This window comes from Lissotriton vulgaris, chromosome 1_1, assembly GCF_964263255.1.
Source record: "Lissotriton vulgaris chromosome 1_1, aLisVul1.2, whole genome shotgun sequence".
NCBI classification, from domain to species: Eukaryota; Metazoa; Chordata; class Amphibia; order Caudata; family Salamandridae; genus Lissotriton; species Lissotriton vulgaris.
In genome coordinates, this window is record NC_141685.1 from 170,416,809 (window position 1) to 170,435,297 (window position 18,489).

At 60.4% G+C, this 18,489-nt stretch overlaps 1 protein-coding gene across 1 annotated transcript in view; it reads right to left on the reverse strand.

The window, feature by feature from the left end:
* LOC147738028 (uncharacterized) overlaps nucleotides 1-17,737 on the reverse strand; it is a 76,876-nt gene extending 59,139 nt beyond the window's left edge. The window contains exon 1 of the mRNA XM_086952085.1: nucleotides 17,517-17,737. The gene's annotated coding sequence lies outside the window, so the exon portion shown is untranslated. The remainder of the gene's footprint in view (nucleotides 1-17,516) is intronic.
* Between the last annotated feature and the right edge of the window lie 752 nt (nucleotides 17,738-18,489).

Consider the following 18,489-nt stretch of genomic DNA (forward strand, 5'->3'; position numbering starts at 1 on the left):
CAAAAAAAAACGCTAAAATTCCTCAACACCTTGTCAAAACAAATACCGCCTTCTCAATCCAAGAAATTAACCTTTCTTCAAAACATTTTTTCCAAGCACTTGAAAGAGATCCAGCTCTCTCCTGACTGACGTAATGATAACATGCTCTGTACAAGCCATATCCACATGGCGCTATTCACAAGCCATATTTACAAGAAAGTCAACAAGTCCAAAAATGACATGCTCTTCACAAGGCATATTTCCAAGGCGAAATTGCACAAGGAACACAACAAGTCTAAATGAGAATATGCTCCTCACAAGCCATATTTACAAGGAGCTATTTACAAGAAACTACACAAATCTTCCTAGTCTTAGTGAAATCACGAGCATTGAGCCCTTTCCTGGTTCTGGATCGTATATACAGTGGGGAATTGCTTCTTTCTACATACTCTAAAGGGTACAGGTGGTGGCGCTCGTGACCTACGGGGTGTTTCTGAGGGGGTCACTTTAGCTAGTTCTTCTGAGAGGACCAGTAACAACGGCATTTCTTTCTATCAGCCTGTTCTGCCTTGACCTTGTCTAGTTCTCTCTGTTTGATGAATTTCTTTCTCTGTTCTCCTATGTGACTCTTTGCGCCATAACTCAATGGCATCTTTCTGTGAGGGTCTTGATTTCTTTTTCCATAGAGCTTCTTCTACTCTCATGATGCACTCGGCATCCCATGTTCCTGAAACAGGCCATCTATATTTCTCTTCTAACTCCTTGGTGTAGTCCACCCACAAGTCTAAGTACAGTATGGCATCTAAGCCATGTTTGTGGTACATAAAGTGCCCTGGAGTGTCCCTAGGTGGAACAGGCACTGCTTCTTCTAGAATCCCTTTTCTAGTTCCTATCTGTCTTAATTTACTGAACAGTGGCATCGTAATATTTTTGACTAGACTTTTACTTGAATTTTGAACACAATTATTACATAAAAGAACACAGTAACATATATCAAACAGTCACTCATACCACGACATTAATCACAAAAATCCTATACATATATTGACTATACTTGATTTCTATAACGAAAATACTCACTAAAATACTTCTTGATATACTGCTAAACAGTACAGATACACCGCTAAACAGTGCAGATACACTGCTAAAACAGTGCAGACTGGAATTCTTGATGCACTGCTAAACAGTACAGATACACTGCTAAACAGTGCAGACTGGATCTGTGTACCCAAACCCATCTTTACCGGATGCATAGTAACACACCCGTCTAGATACTCCCTCAGCAACGGTACTCACCGGGAAGCACAGAAAACGGAAGGCCTCAGAAACTGGACTGGACTGGACTGAACCCTGGACTGGACTGGACTCGCGACGTAGATACTTCGGAACTTCGGAACTGGTGGGCCTCAAGACACCTCGGACCTTGCACTCTCTGCTGGACTCGGGTTGGGATCCTCCGCACTCCTCACCGCCTCGTCTGGGTGTCGATCGCAGTCTCAGTCACCTCCGTTGGCCTGAGGGAGATACAGGAAATCCTGCAGATGCGCATGAGTGTCCGTCCGGCTGTGGCAGGGGACTAGGCCTGCAACGCACCGCCGGCGCGTAAGGTGGGGGAGGGTCCCATCTGGGGTGCCAATTTATGTGGTAAATAAAATTACCTGGTACTTAATTTCTATGCAGTAAAGTTCAATAAAATAGCTTAATCAAAATAAGAGACACAGAGTCCGTGGCATCTGAGTTTTAAGGGGTTTTATTCCATAAAATGGAATTAGTATGGTCCGGACCAGGATATCATGTTCCTTTCACCACTGGGGTTCAGGAAGGGACAGAGCAATGCTTTATTAACAAGGTACAATATTTATAGTTCATTCATGCAGAAGGCGTAACAGCTGAGAGAAGCGAGATAGGAAACATGTGCGTAGCAATACGTAATCAGAAGGCGTGCACTAGGGCGTACACGGAGGTGGGTACTAGAAACGTCACATAAAAGTGTCACAAGTGGGTGGATACATAATGAAATCTTGCAGTGTCAGCAGGAATCTGTAGCAAGGATGCGTGCGCAGCAGCATGACGTGTGACTAATGTAAACAGGAGGGTGCAGGGGACTTGACATTTAGCCTTAGAGGGGAGAGACAGAAGTCTGGTGGGTCAGATCAACTTGTTCCTAAATCATATCTGGTATCTTGTGTTTGGAGTACATGTTGCTGGAAACTAAAGGCTATCGGGACAGAGGTTACTTGTCACTAAGGCTAGGAGATGCATATATTTCTTTAAGTAACTGGAGTTTTCTATGGAAATTGGTACAGTAATACACTTGCATGGAGACGGAAAGACTGGACTGTATCTATTGCAGGCAGGATATGTTTATCCTACTCGTTAGCTAGGAATGTGGATTCACGGAGCAGAACTGATAACATAAAGGCAAAATACCATCTTGGCAGGCAGGCCGGACTGAGCCAGGCCCCGCGCTGCTTGGCAGGAAGGAAGGCAGAGTTCAGAGATGCAGGTGGGGGCTGCCGTTTTCAGAGGCAGAAAACAGAAATGAGCTTGATGGCAGAAATCAGGAAAAGGCTCGATGGCAGGCCTTCGCCAGAGCCATGAAAACATGAAAGTGCACCATGTAAAGACGGTGGCACGGCATACTTAGGAACTGAATTATTGATCCATTCATGGCGGATCTGAAAGAGGACATGTTAACGTTGGACGCAAATGTATTTGCGTCTTCATAGCTGGCACAGGAGGGAAGTTACATGCACTTTAACTCGTACATGGAGACGTTGGGGTCTACGATAGGGAACATAACTTGACCATAAAATTTATATTTCCTCACCTGGACAGGCCTCACCTTCTCTGCACCCCTCTGGACATGCCTCACCTCCTCTGCACCACTGGACAGGCCTCCCCTCGTCTGCACCCCTGGACAGGCCTCACCTCCTCTGCACACCTGGACAGACCTCACCTCCTCTGCACCCCTGGACAGGCCTCTCCTCCTCTGCACCCCTGGACAGGCCTCACCTCCTCTGCACCCCTGGACAGACCTCACCTCCTCTGCAACCCTGGACAAGCCTTACCTGCTCGGCACCCCTCGACAGGCCTCACCTCCTCTCCTCCCCCTGGACAAGCCTCACTTCCTCTGCACCCCTGGACAGGCCTCACCTCCTCTGCACCCCTGGACAGGACTCACCTCCTCTCCTCCCCTGGACAAGCCTCGCATCCTCTGCACCCCTGGACAGGCCTCGCCTCCTCTGCCCCCTGGACAGCCTCACCTCCTCTGCTCCTCTGGACAGGCCTCTCCTCCTCTGCACCCCTGGACAAGCCTCACCTGCTCGGCACCCCTCGACAGGCCTCACCTCCTCTCCTCCCCCTGGACAAGCCTCACCTCCTCTGCACCCCTGGACAGGCCTCACCTCCTCTGCACCCCTGGACAGGACTCACTTTCTCTCCTCCCCCTGGACGAGCCTCGCATCCTCTGCACCCCTGGACAGGCCTCTCCTCCTCTGCCCCCTGGACAGCCTCACCTCCTCTGAACCCTGGACAGGTCTCACCTCCTCTGCACCCTTGGACAGGCCTCTCGATGAAGGATTCTCATTAATGACAGAGGAGCCCAGAGTTCATTCCACCCCATACAGCGCCTCTGACTCCACTCTGAGCCTCGGGCGCTATGCACAGGCCCCAGAGAGACACTGCTTCCACGGACAGGCCTCGCCTCCTCTGCACCCCTGGACAGGCCTCACCTCCTCTGAACCCCTGGATAGGCCTCTCCTCCTCTGCACCCCTGGACAGTTCTCTAGACAGGCCTCACCTCCTCTGCACCCCTGGACAGGCCTCTCTTCCTCTGCACTCCTGGACAGGCCTCCCCATATCTGCACCTTTGAACAGGCCTCTCCTCCTCTGCACCCCTGTATAGGCCTCTCCTCCTCTGACCCCTGGACAGGCCTCTCCTGCTCTGCAGCCCTAGACAGGTTTCACCTCCTTTGCACCCCTGGACAGGCCTCTCTTCCTTCGCACCCCTGGACAGACCTCGCCTCCTTTGCACCCCTGGACAGGCCTCACCTCCTCTGCACCCCTGGACAGGCCTCAGCTCCTCTGTACCCCTGAACAGGCCTCTCCTCCTCTGCACCCCTGGACAGGCCTCTCCTCCTCTGCACCCCTGGACAGGCCTCTCCTCCTCTGCCTCTCCTCCTCTGCACCCCTGGACAGGCCTCTCCTCCTCTGACCCCTGGACAGGCCTTTCCTCCTCTGCACCCCTGGACAGGCCTCGCCTCCTCTGCACCTCTGGACAGACCTCATCTCCTCTGCACCCCTGGACAGGCCTCACCTCCTCTGCACCCCTGGACAGGCCTCTCCTCCTCTGCACCCCTGGACAGGCCTCTCCTCCTTTGCACCGCTGGACAGGCCTCACCTCCTCTGCACCTTTGGACAGGCCTCACCTCCTCTGCACCCCTGGACAGGCCTCACCTCCTCTGCACCCCTGGACAGGCCTCACCTCCTCTGCACCCCTCTGGACATGCCTCACCTCCTCTGCACCTCTGGACAGGCCTCCCCTCCTCTGCACCCCTGGACAGGCCTCACCTCCTCTACACACCTGGACAGACCTCACCTCCTCTGCACCCCTGGACAGGCCTCTCCTCCTCTGCACCCCTGGACAGGCCTCACCTCCTCTGCACCCCTGGACAGACCTCACCTCCTCTGCAACCCTGGACAAGCCTCACCTGCTCGGCACCCCTCGACAGGCCTCACCTCCTCTCCTCCCCCTGGACAAGCCTCACCTCCTCTGCACCCCTGGACAGGCCTCACCTCCTCTGCACCCCTGGACAGGACTCACCTCCTCTCCTCCCCTGGACAAGCCTCGCATCCTCTGCACCCCTGGACAGGCCTCTCCTCCTCTGCCCCCTGGACAGGCCTCTCCTCCTCTATACCCTTGGACAGGTCTCTCCTCAGCTGCACCCCTGGACAGGCCTCTCCTCCTCTATACCCTTGGACAGGTCTCTCCTCCTCTGCCCCTCCTCTGGACAGGCCTCTCCTCCTCTGCTCCTCTGGACAGGCCTCTCTTCCTCTGCCCCTCCTCTGGACAGGTCTCTCCTCCTCTGCACCCATGGACAGGCCTCACCTCCTCTGCACCCCTGGACAGGACTCACCTCCTCTCCTCCCCTGGACAAGCCTCACATCCTCTGCACCCCTGGACAGGCCTCTCCTCCTCTGCCCCCTGGACAGCCTCACCTCCTCTCCTCCTCTGGACAGGCCTCTCCTCCTCTGCAACCCTGGACAAGCCTCACCTGCTCGGCACCCCTCTACAGGCCTCACCTCCTCTCCTCCCCCTGGACAAGCCTCACCTCCTCTGCACCCCTGGACAGGCCTCACCTCCTCTGCACCCCTGGACAGGACTCACTTTCTCTCCTCCCCCTGGACAAGCCTCGCATCCTCTGCACCCCTGGACAGGCCTCTCCTCCTCTGCCCCCTGGACAGCCTCACCTCCTCTGAACCCTGGACAGGTCTCACCTCCTCTGCACCCTTGGACAGGCCTCACCTCCTCTGCACCCCTGGACAGGCCTCTCTTCCTTCGCACCCCTGGACAGACCTCACCTCCTTTGCACCCCTGGACAGGCCTCTCTTCCTCTGCACTCCTGGACAGGCCTCCCCATATCTGCACCTTTGAACAGGCCTCTCCTCCTCTGCACCCCTGTATAGGCCTCTCCTCCTCTGACCCCTGGACAGGCCTCTCCTGCTCTGCAGCCCTGGACAGGTTTCACCTCCTTTGCACCCCTGGACAGGCCTCACCTCCTCTGCACCCCTGGACAGGCCTCTCTTCCTTCGCACCCCTGGACAGACCTCGCCTCCTTTGCACCCCTGGACAGGCCTCACCTCCTCTGCACCCCTGGACAGGCCTCGGCTCCTCTGTACCCCTGAACAGGCCTCTCCTCCTCTGCACCCCTGGACAGGCCTCTCCTCCTCTGCCTCTCCTCCTCTGCACCCCTGGACAGGCCTCTCCTCCTCTGACCCCTGGACAGGCCTTTCCTCCTCTGCACCCCTGGACAGGCCTCACCTCCTCTGCACCCATGGACAGGCCTCTCCTCCTCTGCACCCTTGGACAGACCTCACCTCCTCTGCACCCCTGGACAGGCCTCACCTCCTCTGCACACCTGGACAGGCCTCCCCTCCTCTGCACCACTGGACAGGCGTCACCTCCTCTCCTCCCCCTGGACAAGCCTCGCCTCCTCTGCACCCCTGGACAACCTCACCTCCTCTGCACCACTAGACAGGCGTCACCTCCTCTGCACCCCTGGACAGACCTCATCTCCTCTGCACCCCTGGTCAGGCCTCCCCTCCTCTATACCCCTGGATAGGCTTCACCTCCTCTGCACCCCTGGACAGGCCTCACCTCCTCTGCACCCCTGGACAGGCCTCACCTCCTCTGAACCCCTCTGGACAGGCCTCACCTCCTCTGCACCACTGGACAGGCCTCCCCTCCTCTGCACCCCTGGACAGGCCTCACCTCCTCTGCACACCTGGACAGACCTCACCTCCTCTGCACCCCTGGACAGGCCTCTCCTCCTCTGCTCCCCTGGACAGGCCTCACCTCCTCTGCACCCCTGGACAGACCTCCCCTCCTCTGCAACACTGGACAAGCCTCACCTGCTCGGCACCCATCGACAGGCCTCACCTCCTCTCCTCCCCCTGGACAAGCCTCACCTCCTCTGCACCCCTGGACAGGCCTCACCTCCTCTGCACCCCTGGACAGGACTCACTTTCTCTCCTCACCCTGGACAAGCCTCGCATCCTCTGCACCCCTGGACAGGCCTCTCCTCCTCTGCCCCCTGGACAGCCTCACCTCCTCTGAACCCTGGACAGGTCTCACCTCCTCTGCACCCTTGGACAGGCCTCTCGATGAAGGATTCTCATTAATGACAGAGGAGCCCAGAGTTCATTCCACCCCATACAGCGCCTCTGACTCCACTCTGAGCCTCGGGCGCTATGCACAGGCCCCAGAGAGACACTGCTTCCACGGACAGGCCTCGCCTCCTCTGCACCCCTCGACAGGCCTCACCTCCTCTGAACCCCTGGACAGGCCTCTCCTCCTCTGCACCCCTGGACAGTTCTCTAGACAGGCCTCACCTCCTCTGCACCCCTGGACAGGCCTCTCTTCCTCTGCACTCCTGGACAGGCCTCCCCATATCTGCACCTTTGAACAGGCCTCTCCTCCTCTGCACCCCTGTATAGGCCTCTCCTCCTCTGACCCCTGGACAGGCCTCTTCTGCTCTGCAGCCCTGGACAGGTTTCACCTCCTTTGCACCCCTGGACAGGCCTCACCTCCTCTGCACCCCTGGACAGGCCTCACCTTCTCTGCACCCCTCTGGACATGCCTCACCTCCTCTGCACCACTGGACAGGCCTCCCCTCGTCTGCACCCCTGGACAGGCCTCACCTCCTCTGCACACCTGGACAGACCTCACCTCCTCTGCACCCCTGGACAGGCCTCTCCTCCTCTGCACCCCTGGACAGGCCTCACCTCCTCTGCACCCCTGGACAGACCTCACCTCCTCTGCAACCCTGGACAAGCCTTACCTGCTCGGCACCCCTCGACAGGCCTCACCTCCTCTCCTCCCCCTGGACAAGCCTCACTTCCTCTGCACCCCTGGACAGGCCTCACCTCCTCTGCACCCCTGGACAGGACTCACTTTCTCTCCTCACCCTGGACAAGCCTCGCATCCTCTGCACCCCTGGACAGGCCTCTCCTCCTCTGCCCCCTGGACAGCCTCACCTCCTCTGAACCCTGGACAGGTCTCACCTCCTCTGCACCCTTGGACAGGCCTCTCGATGAAGGATTCTCATTAATGACAGAGGAGCCCAGAGTTCATTCCACCCCATACAGCGCCTCTGACTCCACTCTGAGCCTCGGGGCGCTATGCACAGGCCCCAGAGAGACACTGCTTCCACGGACAGGCCTCGCCTCCTCTGCACCCCTGGACAGGCCTCACCTCCTCTGAACCCCTGGATAGGCCTCTCCTCCTCTGCACCCCTGGACAGTTCTCTAGACAGGCCTCACCTCCTCTGCACCCCTGGACAGGCCTCTCTTCCTCTGCACTCCTGGACAGGCCTCCCCATATCTGCACCTTTGAACAGGCCTCTCCTCCTCTGCACCCCTGTATAGGCCTCTCCTCCTCTGACCCCTGGACAGGCCTGTCCTGCTCTGCAGCCCTAGACAGGTTTCACCTCCTTTGCACCCCTGGACAGGCCTCTCTTCCTTCGCACCCCTGGACAGACCTCGCCTCCTTTGCACCCCTGGACAGGCCTCACCTCCTCTGCACCCCTGGACAGGCCTCAGCTCCTCTGTACCCCTGAACAGGCCTCTCCTCCTCTGCACCCCTGGACAGGCCTCTCCTCCTCTGCACCCCTGGACAGGCCTCTCCTCCTCTGCCTCTCCTCCTCTGCACCCCTGGACAGGCCTCTCCTCCTCTGACCCCTGGACAGGCCTTTCCTCCTCTGCACCCCTGGACAGGCCTCGCCTCCTCTGCACCTCTGGACAGACCTCATCTCCTCTGCACCCCTGGACAGGCCTCACCTCCTCTGCACCCCTGGACAGGCCTCTCCTCCTCTGCACCCCTGGACAGGCCTCTCCTCCTTTGCACCGCTGGACAGGCCTCACCTCCTCTGCACCTTTGGACAGGCCTCACCTCCTCTGCACCCCTGGACAGGCCTCACCTCCTCTGCACCCCTGGACAGGCCTCACCTCCTCTGCACCCCTCTGGACATGCCTCACCTCCTCTGCACCACTGGACAGGCCTCCCCTCCTCTGCACCCCTGGACAGGCCTCACCTCCTCTACACACCTGGACAGACCTCACCTCCTCTGCACCCCTGGACAGGCCTCTCCTCCTCTGCACCCCTGGACAGGCCTCACCTCCTCTGCACCCCTGGACAGACCTCACCTCCTCTGCAACCCTGGACAAGCCTCACCTGCTCGGCACCCCTCGACAGGCCTCACCTCCTCTCCTCCCCCTGGACAAGCCTCACCTCCTCTGCACCCCTGGACAGGCCTCACCTCCTCTGCACCCCTGGACAGGACTCACCTCCTCTCCTCCCCTGGACAAGCCTCGCATCCTCTGCACCCCTGGACAGGCCTCTCCTCCTCTGCCCCCTGGACAGGCCTCTCCTCCTCTATACCCTTGGACAGGTCTCTCCTCAGCTGCACCCCTGGACAGGCCTCTCCTCCTCTATACCCTTGGACAGGTCTCTCCTCCTCTGCCCCTCCTCTGGACAGGCCTCTCCTCCTCTGCTCCTCTGGACAGGCCTCTCTTCCTCTGCCCCTCCTCTGGACAGGTCTCTCCTCCTCTGCACCCATGGACAGGCCTCACCTCCTCTGCACCCCTGGACAGGACTCACCTCCTCTCCTCCCCTGGACAAGCCTCACATCCTCTGCACCCCTGGACAGGCCTCTCCTCCTCTGCCCCCTGGACAGCCTCACCTCCTCTCCTCCCCTGGACAGGCCTCTCTTCCTCTGCACTCCTGGACAGGCCTCCCCATATCTGCACCTTTGAACAGGCCTCTCCTCCTCTGCACCCCTGTATAGGCCTCTCCTCCTCTGACCCCTGGACAGGCCTCTCCTGCTCTGCAGCCCTAGACAGGTTTCACCTCCTTTGCACCCCTGGACAGGCCTCTCTTCCTTCGCACCCCTGGACAGACCTCGCCTCCTTTGCACCCCTGGACAGGCCTCACCTCCTCTGCACCCCTGGACAGGCCTCAGCTCCTCTGTACCCCTGAACAGGCCTCTCCTCCTCTGCACCCCTGGACAGGCCTCTCCTCCTCTGCACCCCTGGACAGGCCTCTCCTCCTCTGCCTCTCCTCCTCTGCACCCCTGGACAGGCCTCTCCTCCTCTGACCCCTGGACAGGCCTTTCCTCCTCTGCACCCCTGGACAGGCCTCGCCTCCTCTGCACCTCTGGACAGACCTCATCTCCTCTGCACCCCTGGACAGGCCTCACCTCCTCTGCACCCCTGGACAGGCCTCTCCTCCTCTGCACCCCTGGACAGGCCTCTCCTCCTTTGCACCGCTGGACAGGCCTCACCTCCTCTGCACCTTTGGACAGGCCTCACCTCCTCTGCACCCCTGGACAGGCCTCACCTCCTCTGCACCCCTGGACAGGCCTCACCTCCTCTGCACCCCTCTGGACATGCCTCACCTCCTCTGCACCTCTGGACAGGCCTCCCCTCCTCTGCACCCCTGGACAGGCCTCACCTCCTCTACACACCTGGACAGACCTCACCTCCTCTGCACCCCTGGACAGGCCTCTCCTCCTCTGCACCCCTGGACAGGCCTCACCTCCTCTGCACCCCTGGACAGACCTCACCTCCTCTGCAACCCTGGACAAGCCTCACCTGCTCGGCACCCCTCGACAGGCCTCACCTCCTCTCCTCCCCCTGGACAAGCCTCACCTCCTCTGCACCCCTGGACAGGCCTCACCTCCTCTGCACCCCTGGACAGGACTCACCTCCTCTCCTCCCCTGGACAAGCCTCGCATCCTCTGCACCCCTGGACAGGCCTCTCCTCCTCTGCCCCCTGGACAGGCCTCTCCTCCTCTATACCCTTGGACAGGTCTCTCCTCAGCTGCACCCCTGGACAGGCCTCTCCTCCTCTATACCCTTGGACAGGTCTCTCCTCCTCTGCCCCTCCTCTGGACAGGCCTCTCCTCCTCTGCTCCTCTGGACAGGCCTCTCTTCCTCTGCCCCTCCTCTGGACAGGTCTCTCCTCCTCTGCACCCATGGACAGGCCTCACCTCCTCTGCACCCCTGGACAGGACTCACCTCCTCTCCTCCCCTGGACAAGCCTCACATCCTCTGCACCCCTGGACAGGCCTCTCCTCCTCTGCCCCCTGGACAGCCTCACCTCCTCTCCTCCTCTGGACAGGCCTCTCCTCCTCTGCAACCCTGGACAAGCCTCACCTGCTCGGCACCCCTCTACAGGCCTCACCTCCTCTCCTCCCCCTGGACAAGCCTCACCTCCTCTGCACCCCTGGACAGGCCTCACCTCCTCTGCACCCCTGGACAGGACTCACTTTCTCTCCTCCCCCTGGACAAGCCTCGCATCCTCTGCACCCCTGGACAGGCCTCTCCTCCTCTGCCCCCTGGACAGCCTCACCTCCTCTGAACCCTGGACAGGTCTCACCTCCTCTGCACCCTTGGACAGGCCTCACCTCCTCTGCACCCCTGGACAGGCCTCTCTTCCTTCGCACCCCTGGACAGACCTCACCTCCTTTGCACCCCTGGACAGGCCTCTCTTCCTCTGCACTCCTGGACAGGCCTCCCCATATCTGCACCTTTGAACAGGCCTCTCCTCCTCTGCACCCCTGTATAGGCCTCTCCTCCTCTGACCCCTGGACAGGCCTCTCCTGCTCTGCAGCCCTGGACAGGTTTCACCTCCTTTGCACCCCTGGACAGGCCTCACCTCCTCTGCACCCCTGGACAGGCCTCTCTTCCTTCGCACCCCTGGACAGACCTCGCCTCCTTTGCACCCCTGGACAGGCCTCACCTCCTCTGCACCCCTGGACAGGCCTCGGCTCCTCTGTACCCCTGAACAGGCCTCTCCTCCTCTGCACCCCTGGACAGGCCTCTCCTCCTCTGCCTCTCCTCCTCTGCACCCCTGGACAGGCCTCTCCTCCTCTGACCCCTGGACAGGCCTTTCCTCCTCTGCACCCCTGGACAGGCCTCACCTCCTCTGCACCCATGGACAGGCCTCTCCTCCTCTGCACCCTTGGACAGACCTCACCTCCTCTGCACCCCTGGACAGGCCTCACCTCCTCTGCACACCTGGACAGGCCTCCCCTCCTCTGCACCACTGGACAGGCGTCACCTCCTCTCCTCCCCCTGGACAAGCCTCGCCTCCTCTGCACCCCTGGACAACCTCACCTCCTCTGCACCACTAGACAGGCGTCACCTCCTCTGCACCCCTGGACAGACCTCATCTCCTCTGCACCCCTGGTCAGGCCTCCCCTCCTCTATACCCCTGGATAGGCTTCACCTCCTCTGCACCCCTGGACAGGCCTCACCTCCTCTGCACCCCTGGACAGGCCTCACCTCCTCTGAACCCCTCTGGACAGGCCTCACCTCCTCTGCACCACTGGACAGGCCTCCCCTCCTCTGCACCCCTGGACAGGCCTCACCTCCTCTGCACACCTGGACAGACCTCACCTCCTCTGCACCCCTGGACAGGCCTCTCCTCCTCTGCTCCCCTGGACAGGCCTCACCTCCTCTGCACCCCTGGACAGACCTCCCCTCCTCTGCAACACTGGACAAGCCTCACCTGCTCGGCACCCATCGACAGGCCTCACCTCCTCTCCTCCCCCTGGACAAGCCTCACCTCCTCTGCACCCCTGGACAGGCCTCACCTCCTCTGCACCCCTGGACAGGACTCACTTTCTCTCCTCACCCTGGACAAGCCTCGCATCCTCTGCACCCCTGGACAGGCCTCTCCTCCTCTGCCCCCTGGACAGCCTCACCTCCTCTGAACCCTGGACAGGTCTCACCTCCTCTGCACCCTTGGACAGGCCTCTCGATGAAGGATTCTCATTAATGACAGAGGAGCCCAGAGTTCATTCCACCCCATACAGCGCCTCTGACTCCACTCTGAGCCTCGGGCGCTATGCACAGGCCCCAGAGAGACACTGCTTCCACGGACAGGCCTCGCCTCCTCTGCACCCCTCGACAGGCCTCACCTCCTCTGAACCCCTGGACAGGCCTCTCCTCCTCTGCACCCCTGGACAGTTCTCTAGACAGGCCTCACCTCCTCTGCACCCCTGGACAGGCCTCTCTTCCTCTGCACTCCTGGACAGGCCTCCCCATATCTGCACCTTTGAACAGGCCTCTCCTCCTCTGCACCCCTGTATAGGCCTCTCCTCCTCTGACCCCTGGACAGGCCTCTTCTGCTCTGCAGCCCTGGACAGGTTTCACCTCCTTTGCACCCCTGGACAGGCCTCACCTCCTCTGCACCCCTGGACAGGCCTCACCTTCTCTGCACCCCTCTGGACATGCCTCACCTCCTCTGCACCACTGGACAGGCCTCCCCTCGTCTGCACCCCTGGACAGGCCTCACCTCCTCTGCACACCTGGACAGACCTCACCTCCTCTGCACCCCTGGACAGGCCTCTCCTCCTCTGCACCCCTGGACAGGCCTCACCTCCTCTGCACCCCTGGACAGACCTCACCTCCTCTGCAACCCTGGACAAGCCTTACCTGCTCGGCACCCCTCGACAGGCCTCACCTCCTCTCCTCCCCCTGGACAAGCCTCACTTCCTCTGCACCCCTGGACAGGCCTCACCTCCTCTGCACCCCTGGACAGGACTCACTTTCTCTCCTCACCCTGGACAAGCCTCGCATCCTCTGCACCCCTGGACAGGCCTCTCCTCCTCTGCCCCCTGGACAGCCTCACCTCCTCTGAACCCTGGACAGGTCTCACCTCCTCTGCACCCTTGGACAGGCCTCTCGATGAAGGATTCTCATTAATGACAGAGGAGCCCAGAGTTCATTCCACCCCATACAGCGCCTCTGACTCCACTCTGAGCCTCGGGGCGCTATGCACAGGCCCCAGAGAGACACTGCTTCCACGGACAGGCCTCGCCTCCTCTGCACCCCTGGACAGGCCTCACCTCCTCTGAACCCCTGGATAGGCCTCTCCTCCTCTGCACCCCTGGACAGTTCTCTAGACAGGCCTCACCTCCTCTGCACCCCTGGACAGGCCTCTCTTCCTCTGCACTCCTGGACAGGCCTCCCCATATCTGCACCTTTGAACAGGCCTCTCCTCCTCTGCACCCCTGTATAGGCCTCTCCTCCTCTGACCCCTGGACAGGCCTGTCCTGCTCTGCAGCCCTAGACAGGTTTCACCTCCTTTGCACCCCTGGACAGGCCTCTCTTCCTTCGCACCCCTGGACAGACCTCGCCTCCTTTGCACCCCTGGACAGGCCTCACCTCCTCTGCACCCCTGGACAGGCCTCAGCTCCTCTGTACCCCTGAACAGGCCTCTCCTCCTCTGCACCCCTGGACAGGCCTCTCCTCCTCTGCACCCCTGGACAGGCCTCTCCTCCTCTGCCTCTCCTCCTCTGCACCCCTGGACAGGCCTCTCCTCCTCTGACCCCTGGACAGGCCTTTCCTCCTCTGCACCCCTGGACAGGCCTCGCCTCCTCTGCACCTCTGGACAGACCTCATCTCCTCTGCACCCCTGGACAGGCCTCACCTCCTCTGCACCCCTGGACAGGCCTCTCCTCCTCTGCACCCCTGGACAGGCCTCTCCTCCTTTGCACCGCTGGACAGGCCTCACCTCCTCTGCACCTTTGGACAGGCCTCACCTCCTCTGCACCCCTGGACAGGCCTCACCTCCTCTGCACCCCTGGACAGGCCTCACCTCCTCTGCACCCCTCTGGACATGCCTCACCTCCTCTGCACCACTGGACAGGCCTCCCCTCCTCTGCACCCCTGGACAGGCCTCACCTCCTCTACACACCTGGACAGACCTCACCTCCTCTGCACCCCTGGACAGGCCTCTCCTCCTCTGCACCCCTGGACAGGCCTCACCTCCTCTGCACCCCTGGACAGACCTCACCTCCTCTGCAACCCTGGACAAGCCTCACCTGCTCGGCACCCCTCGACAGGCCTCACCTCCTCTCCTCCCCCTGGACAAGCCTCACCTCCTCTGCACCCCTGGACAGGCCTCACCTCCTCTGCACCCCTGGACAGGACTCACCTCCTCTCCTCCCCTGGACAAGCCTCGCATCCTCTGCACCCCTGGACAGGCCTCTCCTCCTCTGCCCCCTGGACAGGCCTCTCCTCCTCTATACCCTTGGACAGGTCTCTCCTCAGCTGCACCCCTGGACAGGCCTCTCCTCCTCTATACCCTTGGACAGGTCTCTCCTCCTCTGCCCCTCCTCTGGACAGGCCTCTCCTCCTCTGCTCCTCTGGACAGGCCTCTCTTCCTCTGCCCCTCCTCTGGACAGGTCTCTCCTCCTCTGCACCCATGGACAGGCCTCACCTCCTCTGCACCCCTGGACAGGACTCACCTCCTCTCCTCCCCTGGACAAGCCTCACATCCTCTGCACCCCTGGACAGGCCTCTCCTCCTCTGCCCCCTGGACAGCCTCACCTCCTCTCCTCCTCTGGACAGGCCTCTCCTCCTCTGCAACCCTGGACAAGCCTCACCTGCTCGGCACCCCTCTACAGGCCTCACCTCCTCTCCTCCCCCTGGACAAGCCTCACCTCCTCTGCACCCCTGGACAGGCCTCACCTCCTCTGCACCCCTGGACAGGACTCACTTTCTCTCCTCCCCCTGGACAAGCCTCGCATCCTCTGCACCCCTGGACAGGCCTCTCCTCCTCTGCCCCCTGGACAGCCTCACCTCCTCTGAACCCTGGACAGGTCTCACCTCCTCTGCACCCTTGGACAGGCCTCACCTCCTCTGCACCCCTGGACAGGCCTCTCTTCCTTCGCACCCCTGGACAGACCTCACCTCCTTTGCACCCCTGGACAGGCCTCTCTTCCTCTGCACTCCTGGACAGGCCTCCCCATATCTGCACCTTTGAACAGGCCTCTCCTCCTCTGCACCCCTGTATAGGCCTCTCCTCCTCTGACCCCTGGACAGGCCTCTCCTGCTCTGCAGCCCTGGACAGGTTTCACCTCCTTTGCACCCCTGGACAGGCCTCACCTCCTCTGCACCCCTGGACAGGCCTCTCTTCCTTCGCACCCCTGGACAGACCTCGCCTCCTTTGCACCCCTGGACAGGCCTCACCTCCTCTGCACCCCTGGACAGGCCTCGGCTCCTCTGTACCCCTGAACAGGCCTCTCCTCCTCTGCACCCCTGGACAGGCCTCTCCTCCTCTGCACCCCTGGACAGGCCTCTCCTCCTCTGACCCCTGGACAGGCCTTTCCTCCTCTGCACCCCTGGACAGGCCTCACCTCCTCTGCACCTCTGGACAGACCTCATCTCCTCTGCACCCCTGGACAGGCCTCACCTCCTCTGCACCCCTGGACAGGCCTCTCCTCCTCTGCACCCCTGGACAGGCCTCTCCTCCTTTGCACCGCTGGACAGGCCTCACCTCCTCTGCACCTTTGGACAGGCCTCACCTCCTCTGCACCACTGGACAGGCCTCACCTCCTCTGCACACCTGGACAGACCTCACCTCCTCTGCACCCCTGGACAGGCCTCTCCTCCTCTGCACCCCTGGACAGGCCTCACCTCCTCTGCACCCCTGGACAGACCTCACCTCCTCTGCAACCCTGGACAAGCCTCACCTGCTCGGCACCCCTCGACAGGCCTCACCTCCTCTCCTCCCCCTGGACAAGCCTCACCTCCTCTGCACCCCTGGACAGGCCTCACCTCCTCTGCACCCCTGGACAGGACTCACCTCCTCTCCTCCCCCTGGACAAGCCTCACCTCCACTGCACCCCTGGACAGGCCTCACCTCCTCTGCCCCCTGGACAGGCCTCTCCTCCTCTGCACCCCTGGACAGGCCTCACCTCCTCTGCACCCCTGGACAGGCCTCACCTCCTCTGCACACCTGGACAGGCCTCACCTGCTCGGCACCCCTCGACAGGCCTCACCTCCTCTCCTCCCCCTGGACAGGCCTCACCTCCTCTGCACCCCCTGGACAGGCCTCTCCTCCTCTGCACTCCTGGACAGGCCTCTCCTCCTCTATACCCTTGGACAGGTCTCTCCTCTGCTGCACCCCTGGACAGGCCTCTCCTCCTCTATACCCTTGGACAGGTCTCTCCTCCTCTGCCCCTCCTCTGGACAGGTCTCTCCTCCTCTGCACCCCTGGACAGGCCTCTCCTCCTCTGCCCCTCCTCTGGACAGGCCTCTCCTCCTCTGCACCCCTGGACAGGTCTCACCTCCTCTGCACCCCTGGACAGGCCTCTCCTCCTCTGCCCCTCCTCTGGACAGGCCTCTCCTCCTCTGCCCCTCCTCTGGACAGGCCTCTCCTCCTCTGCCCCTCCTCTGGACAGGTCTCTCCTCCTCTGCACCCCTGGACAGGCCTCTCCTCCTCTGCACCCTGGACAGGCCTCACCTCCTCTGCACCCTGGACAGGCCTCTCCTCCTCTGCACCCCTGGACAGGCCTCTCCTCCTCTGCCCCTCCTCTGGACAGGTCTCTCCTCCTCTGCACCCCTGGACAGGCCTCTCCTCCTCTGCCCCTCCTCTGGACAGGCCTCTCCTCCTCTGCCCCTCCTCTGGACAGGTCTCACCTCCTCTGCACCCCTGGACAGGCCTCTCCTCCTCTGCCCCTCCTCTGGACAGGCCTCTCCTCCTCTGCCCCTCCTCTGGACAGGCCTCTCCTCCTCTGCCCCTCCTCTGGACAGGCCTCTCCTCCTCTGCCCCTCCTCTGGACAGGCCTCTCCTCCTCTATACCCTTGGACAGGTCTCTCCTCCTCTGCCTCTCCTCTGGACAGGCCTCTCCTCCTCTGCACCCCTGGACAGGCCTCTCCTCCTCTGCTCCCCACTCAGGCTCAGCAGGAGGAAGATCCATGTATTAATAAATTGCAGCCAAGTAAGTTAGCAGCTCTCCTACCTGAGCAGAAACCTGTCCAGGCTCTCTCCTCCTCCTGGGGGGCCATGGGGGGCAGATCTGGGGTCTGAGAGGGTGGTGGGGGGCAGATCTGGGGTCTGTGAGGGTCTGCAGATGAAGGTCGCTGCACAGACAGACAGGGCTCCTTCCTCCTCTGCAGCAGGCTGAACACACAAGGAGAGGCTGGAAGTGATGTCACCACCGCTGCTGGTGCTGTCTCTGCCGCCGCTGACCCGGAAGAGGAAACCCTTCTCCCTTCCATCTAATGTGCAACTCAGTGGGCTTTATTGGCAGGCGAGGACCGCCCTCTGGTGGCCGCTGACGGAACCGCCGCCACCAGGCTCCAGCAGGGAAACAAGCTTTGGTGACTGTAAAGACCTGGGTTTTTAAAAGTCACAGAGGTGTGGACATTCACAGTCCATGACAGGGTCTTGTATAGGAATCAAGCATTGGCGCCTGCAATTGAACAGACATGACATTCATGAGTGAATTTAAATGACGACTTGTATTTCATTCAATGTGTGCAATGTAGACACAGCTGCTGCAATGAGGCTGAGCAGCGTTTCTAATGTTCCTGTTCCTGGCGGTGATTTTTTATATTTTACAGGGCCGTGAATCCCCAAACCATAGCTGCCAAGGTTTCAGACTGCTATGTGTGACATTTTCATAATTTCAGTGAAATTATGAGTGACATTTCAATGACTATGAGTGACACTGACTTGCAGCGGGCAAAATCAAGTAATGAAGATTAGGGAAACAGATAAATATCAGAAATTACCCCCATTTGAGCAACAAGAAACTCTAACAAGGTCTTAAAACTGCAGCAAAGCAGCAGAAATGGAAGAAAGGGCACTAACCGGAGACAGCAGCATGACTGCAGCTCTCAGAGACAGAGACGTTTTCCCCCTGAAATAAAACCAAACACATAAGTCCATGGAAAAAGCGAAATATCAGAAATTGCTACGCCATTTAAAAC